This window comes from Mandrillus leucophaeus, unplaced genomic scaffold (assembly GCF_000951045.1).
Source record: "Mandrillus leucophaeus isolate KB7577 unplaced genomic scaffold, Mleu.le_1.0 Scaffold19, whole genome shotgun sequence".
In the NCBI taxonomy this organism is placed as follows: domain Eukaryota; kingdom Metazoa; phylum Chordata; class Mammalia; order Primates; family Cercopithecidae; genus Mandrillus; species Mandrillus leucophaeus.
In genome coordinates, this window is record NW_012101920.1 from 56,252 (window position 1) to 72,656 (window position 16,405).

At 45.4% G+C, this 16,405-nt stretch overlaps 1 pseudogene; it reads right to left on the reverse strand.

Annotated features, from left to right (window-relative positions):
- Window positions 1-3,181: 3,181 nt before the first annotated feature.
- Window positions 3,182-16,405, reverse strand: LOC105538328 (annotated as a pseudogene).

Consider the following 16,405-nt stretch of genomic DNA (forward strand, 5'->3'; position numbering starts at 1 on the left):
CCAAAGCTTGACAGGCTAGAATGAGGAAGATGTGGCTTGTTCATAACCTTTGTGGGAGAGAATGAGTCATTCTGTGTTTAGGACTTAAGTTTCTTCTTCTCTCCTTTCATTTTCCGTCTTCTCTTTCTTCATTCCTCCCAGGCCAGGCAGCATAACTCAGTGGTTGGAGCGTCTCCTCTGGATTTGCCTCACGATCTCACCATTAGCAGTGATACCTCTATGGAGGCATGTGCTATGAGAGGACTGTGAAAGGGAATCCAAGGGTTGATTTGGGAAGCTGGCAGTCATCAGCCAAGTCCTGACCGTTTTGGGCTGACTGCTGCAGAGGCTGCAGGTCAGAGTGTATCATCGTATATGTTCTGGCCACTGGCTTTGGACAGTAGTAGTATGTGTGGGTGTTTGTTCTCCTCTGGATGACAAACAGCTCAACAACAGGGCCCTTTATTGCTCCTCTTGGGCCTTCCCCAGCACAAGACTTGACATCTGGGCTCATCAATGCTTCCTGAATGAGTGAATGAAAGACATGCTGCAGCCACTGAGTCATGCACCACTGAGCTATTGTGAGCTGAAAGGAACTCAATGGTTCATAAACACTGGCTTTGACCACCTTCGCTCAATTCAAGTCAGCAAATAATAGTGATCATGTATCTTGCATCAGGGCCCATATCCGAGGCCACAGAAAGGCCTGTGGGGGCAGCCAGATCCGATAATTATAATTTCTCTGTAAGTTTTCCTATGCCTCGCTTATATTTGAAGCGTGATTACAATGGAATGAAACTGGCCATTCAATCAGTATTTGTAAAATAAAAACGAAATCAGCTCTACATGCTGTCATTTCCAAGATTACGTGTGTGGAGGTACTCTTGTTTTATCTTCACAACCACATTATGAGGTAGGTATTATTATCGTCCCCATTTTACTGATGAGCAAACTGAGGCTCTGAGAAGATAAGTAACATATCTGACACCTGGCAGTGGGGAACTTGAACCCGGGTCTGGAACTCTGCCTGTTCCACAGGCTGGAGGTGGGGCATAGGAAGCGGGTCGTGGACGGACTTGGGCAAGAAAAATAGAGCTGCAGTTCCCCTGAGAAAGGAGGAGGGATGCTGGTTATCGGGGCACAGCTGAGCTCACCACACCACATCCCCTCTTCCAGGCATGCACAGCATCATGGGAGGGGGCTGGTCTGTCACACCCTCAACACTGAGACCCATCAATGAGAAGAATTTCCTGAGTTTATAAAACAGCAACAGGTTAGGCAGCCTCGTGAGTGAATCGATCGCTAAGCTGAATCTTACTTAACTCCTAGCTTTAAAATAATCAGCAGGAAGGAGAACAAAAAGCCACAAGTGTGTTTACACACAGGCACCCCTCTCTGCAGGCCCTAAATAGAGGTTCAAATCAAGGCAGCCTTTCCTGTGGGTGTGGGTGCCGGCACAGGAGCCAGCTTTGCACTTAGTGCAGACTGGACAGCCACATAGTTTAGCAGGGGCAGCATTGACAGAAACCAGAGAGCTGTAAATGCTGCACTGGGATGGCTGGGCCACATGTGCTGTTAACCAGACAGTCTTGTTCCACGGCTGGAGCCTGAGCACATTTTAGGCCCTGGTGGCTGGTAGCACCCTGTGAGGACCGTTAACCACTTGGCTGAGACCCACTGGGCTGATGTCTCTGAAATCTGTGCTGGTCCGAATCCCACCTGGGGTATTTTGTGCTCTTAGGGACACCATAGTAATTGATGTAATATGCCTAAGGTGGACTGAAAGTGTCTGATATTGGAATAAATTCAACCTCACTGGTAATGAAAGCTAAGTGCGTGAAAATAAGATGTCATTTTATTATAATTTTCCCTGGCCATTTTATTTTATTTTATTTTATTTATTTATTTATTTTGGAGACGGGGTCTTGCTCTGTCACCCGGGCTGGAGTGCAGTGGTGCCATCTTGGCTCACTGCAAGCTCTGCCTCCCGGGTTCACACCATTCTCCTGCCTCAGCCTCCCAAGTAGCTGGGACTACAGGTGCCCGCCACCACGCCTGGCTAATTGTTTGCATTTTTACTAGAGACGGGGTTTCACCGTGTTAGCCAGGATGGTCTCGATCTCCTAACCTCGTGATCCGCCCACCTCGGCCTCCCAAAGTGCTGGGATTACAGGTGTGAGCCACTGCGCCCGGCCATTTTATTATAATGTTTAGGTTGGCCAAGATTAAAAAAGATGACAGCTCTGTGGGCTAGAGGGTGGAGAGACAAGACCTCTCCTACACTGATGAGGAGTATCAGGATTCTGCAGCAACACCTTTGAGTGGGCATAACCTTGGACTCAAACAATTTTCCTTATAGGCAATAACCTACGAAATAGTGGGATATACGGACAAAGATCTATGTGCCAGGATATGTGCTGGCGGATTTATATTTGGAGAAAATTAAATGTGCAATGAGAGGTGAGTAGTTTGGTATATCCATAGAATGAAATTCCAGGGAGTCATAAAATGACACCAGCTTTTATGTGTTGTTATGGAAAGATGTTCCAGATATACAATTGGGTAGAAAATATAGGTTACAAAATAACATGTATAGTATGAGCTCATTTTTGTTAAAAAAAAAAAAAACCCAAACTATCTATATCTAGATGTGAAAAATGCATGGAAATATTAACAATAGTTATCTTTGGGTGATGGGGTTATGGATGAATCCTATGCTTTCTAACATTTTTAAAAGGGAAAGTGATAACTTGAATAACACAAATGGACTGTCTTTAGAGGCAAGAGACCAGGCTAGTAAGGCCTGCAAGAGGGTGGCATGGCAGCTGAAAGGAGGGTGCTGGGGTTACTGTAGGCCTGAGTGTAGCTTCTGCTCAGACAGGAATTGTCTGTGGGGCTCTGGGCAGGTGGTGCAAGCTCTCTGAACTTTGGTGTCCTTATCCGAAGAAGGGGGTCTGAGGATACCTACTTCACAGTTGTATTGTGAGGATTAAGTGGGATAATTTCTGTAAAGTACTTGGCACATGATAAGCATGCAATAAATGTTAATAATATATAAACATTCTATCAATATTGAATGCTAGCATTATCTACCTCTCTAAACACACACACACACACACACACACACACACATTAATCCACATATCTAAAAGAGTGGACTTGTTTTCTTTTTCTTTTTAAAAGCATGTTTAGAAACTGGTGTTTATTTTCTGTCGACCTTATTTCCATGTTGCTTCAGAGCCTGTGCAAGAACAGTGTAAGGCCATTCAGTGGTTGGTCCTACCCATTCAGTGGCCTGAGCAGGGGGAGTGGCAGACCAGTCTTCCGTGGCAGGCTGAGCACTCCAGTCTTGGGTAGGGAACTGCTGAATAGGCACAGAGGGCACCTGCATGCCGTCAGACCAGTCTGCAACCTCAGGCTGAGTAGCAGTGAACTCAGGAGCCGGAGCAGTGTCCATTCACCCTGAAATTCCTCCTTGTCACAGCCTTTTCAGCAGCAGCCTGCTCTTCTTTTTCAATCTCTTCAGGATCTCTGTAGAAGTAGAGATCAGGCCTGACCTCCCACTGCTGTTTGCAGGCAATTGAGCTGCTGCATGGGCAGAATTTCCTGGGCCAGTATCCACATCAAGCCCACTGAGTGAGCTTCTTGTTGCATGGGATGGCAATGTCCACATGGCACGGTGGAGAATCTGTGTGACACAGAGCAATGGTAGGTAGGTTGTAACATAAGATGCCTCTGTGAGATACTGGTCGCTGGCCCTGCAATCAGTAACCACAAGAACCCGTGGATCTGGGAAGGTTGCCTAGATCTGGCTAGTGAAGGTTCCAGGAGTGAAGTGGCCAGCAATAGGAGTGGCTCCAGTGGCAGCAGCACACTTCAGCACGGCCCTCTGGCCAGTGCTCCTGGAGGATATGACACTGGCATCAGCAGGGTTTTCTATGGCCACGATGGTACGAGCCACCAGCAGAAGCTTCTCCCAGGTCCTCTTTAGATTCATGACGTAGATGCCGCCACTTTTCCTCTTACAGATGTGCTGTTCCATTTGGAAGTCAAGGTTGGTACCATGTAAGTGGGTTCCTGCTGCAAGGAACTTAAGGACATCCTCCTTTTTCATTTGCAGGACATCAAGGGCTCTGGACCTTGTGAAAGTTTCCCTTTGAGTTATGACGGGAATCCAGAACAACACTCTGTGGACCCCCTCTGTGGGTAGCAGGGAAAGCGAGTAGACTTGTTTTCTAAAACTCCCAAAGATGGACTCCATAGACAGCGTCACAGGGAAACCAATGTCAGCTCCAAATTAAGAAGAATCTCCTAGTTATTCAAAGGTAAAAATGGGAGGCCCGTAGCTGAAGGTATTCCAGTAGCTTGTGGGTAAACAGATAGCAGAGGTATGGGAGGTGATATATGACAGTGAGATGATTGGGTTGACCTAGTCAGTGGCATCCCCTTCAGTCTCCACATTGAAGCCATTGGCAAAGGGGATGAGAAGCTGGCTCAGGGTCAGGCTACCTGGGGCCTCGCAGCAGCTCTGCCCCTTTCCTAGCAGGTGGGATGCTGGGAGTCCTCTCTCCTCTCAGTCCCAGTATTCACAGGGCCAGAATAATTTCTGCTGTGCAGTTGTAAGAATTGGAAATAATGCAATCTAGCTCCTCCTTCTATTAGTGGTTTTGTTCTGAAAATAGTGGAGCTAGGACTTGAGCAAATATTTCTCCATTCACTCATCTGTGCCTGCATTCATTCACTAGACAAGTATCTATGGAGCTGTGTGCCCAGCTTCCGTAACAGGCAGGGCCCCTGGAAGGCTCCCAAGCTCCACAGACCTGCTGTCGAGGGTCTGCAAAATCCTAATCCCACTGTCAGCCTTTATTGTCGTGTTCTGCATGGGCACCAAAGGGCAGCGCTCGGTGATGATGAAGCTGGGCTCCTTGCCAGAAAGACAGCAGGAAGTTTTGCCGCGATGTGCATCCTTCCTTGAACACAGGGAGGGAAACAAGAAAAACCCCATGGCCAATGTCATGATGTGGGAGTTATTCTGGCCATGCTAAGATAATGTGCCAGATAAAGGGCATCTCAAACTCGCCAGCTCTCCCTGCCTCTACCCTCCTCCCTCCCATTCCCGAGCTGTGAAAGTGGCAGGAGGAAGAGAGCTTGGAACCACGGGGACCCTGCTTGGGAGGGATTGTTCCTTCTGGACTTTCTGCCTCCGAAAGTCTGCTTCCGTCTCAGCTCCAGCTCAGCTGCAGGTCTGTCACAGATGTCCCCAACCTTGGCCCATCTTCCCCATCCAGCAAACACAGTCACACTTTGACCACGGGCTTACCCCTGCGTTATGACTGTGTGCAGGTGTGAGCTGGGCCTCCGCCACACCCAGGGTCCTCTTCAAAGTGGGGTGCGTGGAAAGAAAGTAGCAGTGCTGGGGACCTTATAACTTTGGTTTCACAGTCTTTTGCCTGTTTTATAATGTGTGGGATAGACTGGAAAAGTGGTATCCATGGCCAGGTGTGGTGGCTCACGCCTGTAATTCTAGTACTTTGGGAGGCCGAGGCAAGTGGATCACTTGAGGTCAAGAGTTCAAGACCAGCCTGGCCAACATGGTGAAACCCCATCTCTACTAAAAATACAAAAATTAGCCAGGCACGGTGGTGGGCACCTGTAATCCCAGCTACTTGGGAGGCTGAGGCAGGAGAATCGCTTGAACCCAGGAGGCGGAGGTTGCAGTGAGCCGAGATCATGCCATTGCACTCCAGCCTGAGCTTCAGAGAGAGACTCTGTCTCAAGAAAAAAAAGAAAAAAAGTGGTATCCACAAGCAATTTATAAGTAAATACATATATAATTAATAATTCAAGTATTAATTAGGAATAAAAAGGAATGATCATTGCTTCTGAGCTGCTCCTGGTTCATCACACCAGGGGCAGCTCAGGAGCTACGGCCATTTCTTCCTTTTTATTCCTAATTAATAAATAGTACTTTGTTAATTGTAACAACAGATATTATATTTTATAATTATATTTTATATCTTATAATAAAATATATTATTATGTGTAATTATGACTACATGGCTGGGCGCAGTGGCTCATACCTGTAATTCCAGCACTTTGGGAAGCTGAGCTGGGCAGGTCACTTTGAGGTCAGGAGTTCAAGACCATCCTAGCCAACATGGCGAAACCCCATCTCTACTAAAAATACAAAAATTAGCCGGGTGTGGTGGTAGGTCCCTGTAATTCCAGCTACTCAGGAGACTGAGACAGGAGAATTGCTTGAACCCAAGAGGCGGAGGTTTCAGTGAGCCGAGATCATGCCACTGCACTCCAGCCTGGGTGACAGAGTGAGACTCTGTCTCCAAAAAAAAAAAATTATGACTATATAATAACATAATTATTATTATATAATACCATAACAATAAATAATGCTGAATACATATTAATAATTGATACATATTAAAGGTGAGTGTTTAGCAGTTTTTAAAGTTAGGAATGCGTGATCAGATAATTCAGAGCCAACTATCAAAGACCAGGAGCAATGGTTAGGTTATTTACTGCTTTTCTCAGGATTCTCTGAGCATAGCTTGCTCCTGGTTGGGGATCTTAAGTGTTTGCGAAATGAATGAATAAAAAAATCGGACTCCTGGTCTTTTGGGAGGCTGGAAGTAACTTGAAGGTTCATATGCGTTGTGTCAACAGAAAAAAAAATCACAAATTTATAAATTTAGAAAGGAGACTATTTCTTATAAAGGATTATAGCCTGGAAGGTGGCCATTCTGCCAGACTGGAAAACATTGCCTCTGGAAGAGGCCGGCCATTAGCAGGTACTTTGAGGGAGGGAAAGATGAGACAGGAATTCATGGATGGGTTGGCCAAGTAGACATATTCAACAAGTTACAGGAGGAGCTATGAATATTCATGAAAGGGGTTCTGATGTATGTATGAACAAACGTGTGTGTTATGTGTGCCTTATGTTCTCTTTGGGAAGGAGACAGTGTTTAAATGCATTCTAGTTAGGCCCTGTAGGTCGAAAGGTAAAGTAGGGCCTTGAAGGCACTCAGTGTGCAGCCTGTATAAACCGGCCAGAACCTGTTTACAGCTGGCGGTCTCTTATCAGGAGGAAATACTGAAATCAGCCTCTGTCCAGTCAAAGCTGAAGCTGTGGCTTGCGGAACAGGGGGGCAGTTAGTCAGCATATGGCGTGAGTTGAAGTTGTTTAGTGTTGCCAATCTTGAGGTCAGTGCTTGTTCAGATGCTAGAGAAACCTTAGAGTTGTTAGAACGACTACAGTAGTTTCTTTAAGGATGGGGGTGTGTCACTTAACCCTTGCTTGGCTTGGCCTTAGATCCTGTTTATAATTTGGTACCTTCTTGCCACAAAGAGTCCATTCTATCAGTCTTATGATCTCTATGTTCACATTAACGTTGGTCAGTTATTGTGTTCAAGCCACAAAAGGGAAGGGGTTTATAACAGGGTGAGTCTGACCTCCTGTCCCGTGATGGCCTGGAACTCAGTTTTTACAGTTTCTGTGAGGTTCTCTTGGCCAAGGGGGGTCTATTCAGTTGGTTGGGGGCCTTAGGATTTTATTTTTAGTTCTTAGTTGAGGTGGAATAGTCTACCTTACCTCAATTCAAAAAACAAATATCAGTGGTCACTGACTGTGTGCTATGTTCCACATTCTGAGGGTTAGGGGTTCAGAAGCCATGTGTCCCTTCCCTCTATGAGCTCATGGTGTAGGAGGGGCAGGAAGACAATCTATATACATGACTCTAACAGTTAAAAGTCACAGACAATGAAATGCACTCGAATTCTCTTTTATTTATTTTTAAAATTAATTTATTTTATTAAAAAAATTTTTTTGAAACAGAGTCTCACTCTGTAGCCCAAGCTAGAGTGCAGTGATGCCATCTTGGTTCACTGCAACTTCTGCCTCCAGGGATCAAGCAATTCTCAGCCTCCTGAGTAGCTGGGATTACAGATGCCCACTACCATGCTTGGCTAATTTTTTTGTATTTTGGTAGAGACAGGGTTTCACCGTGTTGCCCAGGGTGGTCTCGAACTCCTGAGCTCAGGCAATCCACCTGCCTTGGCCTCTCAAAGGGCTGAGATGACAGGTGTGAGCCAACGCACCTGGCCTAATTCTCTTTTTATATGAAGACTCTGTCTGATCTTTAATATTTATTTCTCAGCCTTGTATAGTGAAGATTAGGAACTAGCAAAGTATTTCTGAACCTTCAGTCATTTGAGTGTCCCATTTATAATTTTTGCCCTATTTGCATAAGACTATATACATTCAAATGATATTTCCCTTTAAATTGACTTTTTACCTAAATAAGTTTAGGTAAAAAAGAAACTGTATTATCACCATGGTTGAAAAATCAGTATCGCTTGCTCTAACAAGAAAGTAAAAGTAAAAATAAACAATAACAAGAGCTAATATCGATTTAACACTGCATACCATGTCATGTTCTAAGCACTTAATGTGGATTAACTCACTTCAGGCTCATAACAACCTGCTGAGGTAGGTGCTGTTATTATTCCCACTTTACAGAGGGGAAGGCTGAGGCTCAAAGAAGCAAAGTAACTCTCTGGAGTCACAGAAGTGATAAACTGAGGAGCTGGAATTGCAGAGTCCAAGCTGGTGATGAGCACAGTGGACTTCTCTTCTGTGGCCACCATCCTACTCTACAACAGAGTCTACAAATTATGGCCGTGGCCAGATCTAGCTTGCCGCCTGTTTTTGTGCTGTTCCCAAGCTAAGAAAGATGTTTTCATTTTTAAATGGTTGGGAAAAAAATCAAAGGAAGAATAGTATTTCATGATATGTGAAGAATATTTAAACTTTCAGTACCCATAAGTAAAGGTGTATTGCAACACAACCGCACTCATACTTTATGACATTTTGTCTATAAACTTTAGGACTTTTTGTCAATGGCTGCCTTTGCCTTTGATTGTGACAGAGACCATGTGGCATGCAGAGTCTGAAATCGTCTCTCTCTGGCCCTTTGTGGGAAGTATTTGCTGACTCCTGATCTATAAGGAAAATTCTAGCTGGGCAGCGTGGCTGCTGACCTAAGGCCTATTGTTTCAAAATGAAGTGTTAAAGAACTAGTAACATCAAACAGAGACTCCTTCATCGATGTAATGGGAAAGATGAATTGAAAAGGGAATGTCTTTCTTGATAGGTGGATTTAAAGATTTTGTTACTCATTGCTGGGCTCTTGTACTCTTAGAAACATCTCATGGTGGGCTGGGTGTGGTGGTTCGTGCCTATAATGCCAGCACTTTAGGAGGCTGAGGCTGGAGGATCACTTGAGCCCAGGAGCTCAAGACCAGCCTGGGCAATATAGCAAGAACTTGTCTCTACTGAAAATTGAAAAGTTAGCTGAGCATGGTGGTGTGTGCCTGTAATCTCAGCTACGCGGGAGGCTGAGGCAGGATGATCACTTGAGGGCAGGTCAAGGCTGCAGTGAGCTATGACTGCACCACCACCACTGCACTCCAACCTTGGTAACAGAGTAAAATCTTGTTTTTTTTTTTTTTTTGAGGCATAGTCTTGCTCTGTTGTCAGGCTGGAGTGCAGTGGTGCCATCTCGGCTCACTGCAGCAACCTCTGACTCCCTGGTTCTAGCAATTCTCCTGCCTCAGCCTCCCAACTAGCTGGGATTACAGGCATGCGCCACCACACCCAGCTAATTTTTGTATTTTTAGTAGAGACAGGGTTTCACCTGTTGGCTAGGTTGGTCTCAACCTCCTGACCTTGTGATCCGACCACCTCGGCCTCTCAAAGTGCTGGGATTACAGGCGTGAGCCACTGCGCCTGACCCTGTTTTATAAAAAACAAAACAAAACAAAAAAAATCTTATGGTTCTTGTTTTACGGAACCTTAGTTGCCCTAGGTAATGTCTAAAAACTGTTGCAGCTCAAACTGTCTATATTCCTGAGAGCTGGGTCACTATTTCTCCCAGCACAGTAAGATCCTGTAAATGGAGTACTTCAAGGGCCTGGCTAAAACCCTCTCCATCCTGCCTAGTGCTAAAGGGTTTATTTTCTTTCCTGGCTTCATTTAAACTGTGAGTTTCAGACTTTACTCTTCAATGTGGCCAGGAAATAACGCCGTGGGTGCAACAAGTTGAATCTGCCCAGCTGTGGCATGTATTGAAATTCATCTTCATTACTGAAAATCTAATTTTGTTTCTCAAAATCTTCGCTGGAAATATTGAACTGGAGCAGAGAATTAAATTAGCTCCAGTTCAAATGTGGTTTGCTGTCATTCGAGCAAAATGAGTCTCTCTCCTGAATTTCTACAACTTCCTGTCCATTATTTTGGTAGACTTTCCTGAGGAAAGTGGTCATTTGCTGAAATCAAAACATAGTAAAAATGGCCCCCATTTTCTAGGATCTTAAGCAGGTGGAGCTGACTTTATTCAAATCCTAGAGCAAAGATGAGACACAGACTTCCGTTCTCTGAGCTGGCCACTGTGTTGGACAGGGGGCACTGTCAGGAGTTACACTGGTTTCTTACAACAGTTTTATTTCCCCCTTGTTGTTTTTCTTTTCTCCTCCTCCTTTCTTTTTCTTCCTTCTTCTGCTTCTGCTTCAAGAAAGCGTCTGTCTCTGTCACCCAGGATAGCTGGAGTACAGTGGCATGATCACAGCTCACTGCAGCTGTGATCCTCCTGCTTCAGCCTCCCAAGTAGCTGGGACTACAGGCACACATCACCATGCCCAGCTAATTATTAACTTTTTATGGAGACAGGGTCTCACTACATTGCCCAGGTTTGTCCTGGACTCCTGGGCTCAAGCAATCCTCCTGCCTTGGCCTCCTGAAACTCTGGGATTTTGAATGTGAGTCACTGCACCTGGCCTCCTCCTTGTCTTTTAAACAAGCACAAATTGAACTTAACATCTGCGCTGTCTGTTTCTCCTCACATGTACCCCAAGGCCCTGAAAAGTTGGCCTGCCCATCTCTCTAGCCACAGAAAAGTTTAGCAACTTGCTTAAGGTCACTCAGGAGGACATGTGAGAAGCTGGAATTTGAATACAGGTCTAGCTGACTCCTGAGCCTGGGCTCTCTGGACATTGGAGCCCCTGGATCACTAATGTGAGCATGGACAGGGCAGGGATTGCATGCCCACAGGTGTTAGTAAGTGACCTTATCCTTGCAGAGATGACCAGGGGACAGGATGAGGCACTGATGGCATCTGCTGCAGGGGCCGTGTTTCCCCTCCTTCTAACCTTCCAGGGGCTCCCTATCGCCTTCTGGGCAAAGTCTCAACTTCTGAGCGTGGCCAACAATGTCTGTCCTTCAGAAAGTCTTCCTCTCTACTGTCTCTGCAGGGGTTTGTACTTTTTTTTTTTTTTTTTTAGATGGAGTCTCACTCTGTTACCCGGGTTGGAGTGCAGTGGCATGATCTCAGCTCACTGCAACCTCTGCCTCCTGGGTTCAAGCAATTCTCCTGCCTCAGCCTCCTGAGCAGCTGGGATTACAGGCCCATGCCACCACACCTGGCTAATTTTTGTATTGTTAGTAGAGACGGGGGTTTCACCACGTTGGCCAGGCTGGTCTCAAATTCCTGACTTCAGGTGATCCACCTGCCTCGGTTTCCCAAAATGCTGGGATTACAGGCATAAGCCAAGTTTTCTTAAAGAGTCTGAAAGAAATTTTCACCTTAGCAGGCCACCCACAGTCTCTGTTGCAACTTACACAACAATTCAGCTCTGCCCTTGCAGCAGGAAAGCAGCCCGAGGCAATATGTAAATAAAATGAATATGGGAGTGCTCCAAAAAATGTATTTACAAAAAAACAAGCATTGGCCGGATTTGGCTCAGAGCCTAGAGTTTGCTGATTCTTTTATGGCAGATGGGAACTGGACAGGTCAGTAGGAATGGGAGTATTATGAGGATGTTGCTAATAATTATTATAAATAATTATCAACAAACGAAATATCTTAAACATGCCCTGAGGAATGAGGAGAGCCCACCTGATCTCTGATTACACAACACACGCAGACGAAATCCAAATTCCTTTCCTGAGTATTGTGTTTTCTGTCTGAAAATCTCAAAGCAGCATTTGTACTAGATGAAATTTAATTTGAACCACAAAGAGATCTACCTTATACAACTAACTGCCTGGTTTAGCCCACGGTTAATTGAAGTCATTGGAGAATCATTTGAAAGTGGATTTTGTTCTCCTCCAATCTGGGGGCCAGACCCTATTCTTGTCATTGTAATCAAGTCCTGTGGTTCTCTTGCTTCGGAGAGCATCTGTCAGTAGTTGAGTGGATATTTGATTCCATTTGCCATTTGGGGTAATTTTCCTGAGAGCTGAGATCAGCCATTCTATCACCAAGGGTGATTGTCTTTAATTAAAGGTGTCAGTAAAAATAGTTTAGCCTGCCATCCAGAAAACCTCTTTGCTTTTCTTTATTGAAAGAATCCCAAATATGAATAGAAATTTTTGGTTTTTTCCTTGCCTTTAGTACCTGCTTCAAAATAATACTCTGCTTTCTATAACAGATTTTGGAATAGGATAGATCCAGGTTTAAATTCAAATTTAGTTATTTGCCTATTATTTGGGTGACTTGAGGACAATCCATTGTAGCCTCTCAAAGTTGTAGGTTCCTTACCTACAAAATGGGAATTTTGGTGCCTAACTCCTTCTCACTTACTCCATTTCCCCACTACCATAATAAAGATAATCACAAACATTTATAGAATATGCCTATGGGGCAGGCACCTTGGAGAAAATGTTACAGTTATCATTTTGTTCAATTACCACACAACACTATGAGGATGAGATTATCTCCATTTTAAAGATGGGGAAACTGAGGCACAGAAAGGCAAAGGACCCCGTTAAAGTCACATGGTGAGTGAGTGTCAAAGCCAGGACCTGCAGAGGCTATGATGGGGGAGGGCACTTGGGGGAGATGGGAAGGAACCGTCGCAGGGACAGGTCTCACCCTCACTAGCGCTCACTCCATTACTTGCAGAATACATTGGGAGAAACACGCCACTTCTCTTGACCCATCTTTCTTCCACATGGTGAGCTTTTGGCTCCTCAGCCAATCGATATTTCTCTGTTTTGTTCACTTCCATGTGGCTGACATGGTGAGACTGGCCCTGGGGGTGCCTCATGCTCGAGGGGTGCCTCCTAAACTTTGGAAGTCCCTACAGGGTCGCGGGAGGGCTCAGACAGAAGGAAACTAGGGCATGGGCTGCTCTAGACTTTATGGGAAAAGCAAAGGTGTTCTTGAGGGTCCCATGGTATATCAGGATACGTTTAGCTGCAAGTTACAATGTAATGAACTAACAGTGACCTAAGCAATCAGTAAAGGAGTTTGGAGGTGGGTTACTCCAGGGTTGGCTTGGTGGCTTCACTGTGTCACCAAGGACCAAGGCTCTTTCTGCCCCTCAGGCCCACCCTGCTGAATCTGACTTTTCATCCTTAGGTTTGTGCCTTGGTCACAAAACGGCTCCACGGCTCTGAGCATCCCATCCTTACACAACCTCATTCAAGGCAGAATATAGGAGAAGGTCTCATCCCTATTGCTACTTTTATCAGGAAGTGAAAACCTTGCAAGGAACAAAAACCTCACCACATCTCCTCTTAACGTCTCATTATGCAGAACTAGGCCATAAATCCTAAACCAATCAAACCAAGCTAAGGAGAGTAAAATTACCATGCTGCGGACCATCTACTGTCATTCTTTGGGGTTGGGTAGGGGAGGAGCTCACCTTCCCTGTACATGATGGGCCCTGCACAAAATTGAGGCCCTGTAATCTTAAGCAGGAAGAGGAGGGACTACATGTTGGGTGGGTAGGAACCACCTCTGCCACCAAGAGGGCCATCGTGATATGTGGATTAGAAGCAGATCAGTCAATTTCCTCCTCTTGCATGGACCTAAAATAAGATGCCCTGACTCCCTGGATTAGAGAGACCCCACCCAGGGAAAAAGACCGAAGTCCCAACTCATAGCTGAGTCCTCTAGGCTGCATATACTTCAGCTGACTGTGCCTCAGTTTCTCACCTGTAAAACTGGGATGATATAGTACCTGCCTCATAGAGTTGCTGCAAGGATTAAGCAAGCTAACTCACAACGCGTAGAGCTGTGCTTAGCAGAAGATGCAAATAGTATGAATATTGTCCACTATGTTTATTGCTACCCAAGATAACTGACCATCTCAGTTCATCTGGGACTGAGAAGGCTCCCAGGACATGAGACTTTCAGTGTTAAGGCCAGAACCACCTGAGGCCAACCAGGATGAGCTGGTTACTCCATGGGAAACACACAGGAGCGAAGTGAGGATAGGGATTGAGGCAAACTGGGGAGCCTGTGCCCCAGTCATTTGGTTCCATCTGGTTGGTGCCATATTGTTGGCCCAGTATGTTCAGATCTGATTTTTCCAGGAGAAGCTTGACAGCTGGATTTTTATGCTAAATCTCTGAATTTTTACATATTTTTAATGTTATAAAACAAAACAACAAAACACTGCGTGGTCCAAACAAAACACCTTTGCCGGCCAGTGTGGGCCCTCGGGCTGCCATTTTACAACTTTTTCCTTGTTCTTCTCAGCCCCTCCCACTTACGTAACGGATGGGATGTTTCTTGGTTTGGATACATACATATTTCCTGTCTTCGTAGAGCGGCTCCCTCACTCAATCTTATTTGTTTCTGCAGGAAGTACGGGACGGAAATTAAAGGAGAAAATGGTTCCACAGGTTTGGTGGCTACAAAAAGATTTCCTCGATAAACACTGCCCCCAATCACTCATCTGTGAAAGCTGCATGATGTGAAATTAAACTTGGGCAGAGTTGCGGTGGGTGATTATGTCTTAGTGGCTTAGGGAAATGAAAGCCATTCATCTCAGGCAAATGTGACAGGCAGGACCATTGGCCTTCTGTCACCTCTGGGCTGCCTTCCCATGGCGGTGGTCTATGCAGGCCTTACGTTTATGCGGCAAATTTGTAAAGAACCAATCAGTGGCCTTCATGTCAGGCAACCTAGGAAGGTTTTGGAAGTGGGACTATTTGCCTCACTGTTGATGAGTATTAGGTATCCCTCTAGGAAGGTTCAAGAGCCCATACAAGCCAGGCGTGGTGTAATCACGCCTGTAATCCCAGCACTTTGGGAGGTTGAGGTGGGCAGATCACTTGAGGTTAGGAGTTCAAGACTAGCCTGGACAATATAGCAAGACCCTGTCTCTACTAAAAATACAAAAATTAGCTGGGTATGATGGTGGAGGCCTGTAGTCCCAGCTACATGGGAGGCTGAGGCAGGAGAATCCCTTGAACCGGGGAGGTGGAGATTGCAGTAGAGCCAAGATTGCACCACTGTACTGCCTGGCAGCAGAGTGAGACTGTCTCACAACACATACACACAGAGAGGAAAAAGAAAACAGAGCCCACAGAAAACATCTTGTGAATGCTTAAACGCACGTGGCTGCTTTTACAAACTTCTTTCCACTTCTCTTGAGTACCATGTGAAAGTTCTCACTGCCCCCACCTGCTTCTCACCTTCTCCTTCAGACTCTCACATCCGTCTCTTTCAGTCTCAAGAGGTGCTAGAAAAAATGTTGGATTCCTTAAAGAAGTGTTTATACTGGAAACGAGCATCACTCGGAAATGGCTGGTCCTGACCCCGAGGAACTTATCTCTGGCGGAGGTCGGTCAGGCTGGTACCCGTCTGCTCCCGACTGACCTTCATTCCTTCCTGGTTGGGTGGTAGGAACTAAATGGCCAGGCCCCTGGTGTGGGTTTCTGGCTTCCTAGGTTCCCTGGGGTCCCATCTTTTGTTCTCATCATCATCTGTCTGTTCCCAGTGAAGCAGAACTGCTTCAGGGCACTGTTCCTCAAATTTCACTTCTTTGCACACAACCTTCATGGTTTTTGCTCCAGTTATGTACAATTAAAGCGACTATTAACTTAATATTTTTGTTGACATAAACTCTCAAAAGTTTACTTAAACTTATGTCACTAAGGTAAATGGAAAGCCAATATCATGCCCTATAAATAGACTTTACAAGTAAACAGAAATACAGTGAAAATCATGTTATTGTCTACTAGCTAATACTTTTGCCTAAGAAGGCTCTTAACCTGAGACCTGCCCGTCTTTTGTTAAGAAGGATGATGGACATGTGTTGGAGAAGGGTTAAGGACCTCCTAGCACCATCCTGAGCCTTTCTCCTTGATTTAGTTGAATGGACTGAAGGAGGATAGAAAAAGAGTTACTTACTCTGAGATTCAGTGCTGTTTCAAGTGGTGGCCCCTCTACCATGCAAAGTCACCTGGGTTCCCATGCTTTGGGAAACACCATTCCAGCACATACTGTATCTTCAGATCCCACTCGTTCTGGCCTGGAGATCCTCTATAGGGGGTCCCCAAATTGGGTCCTCCTTGAATTAGGAATTCCAGGTCTTGGGCAATTATTAGTGCTGGAGCCAT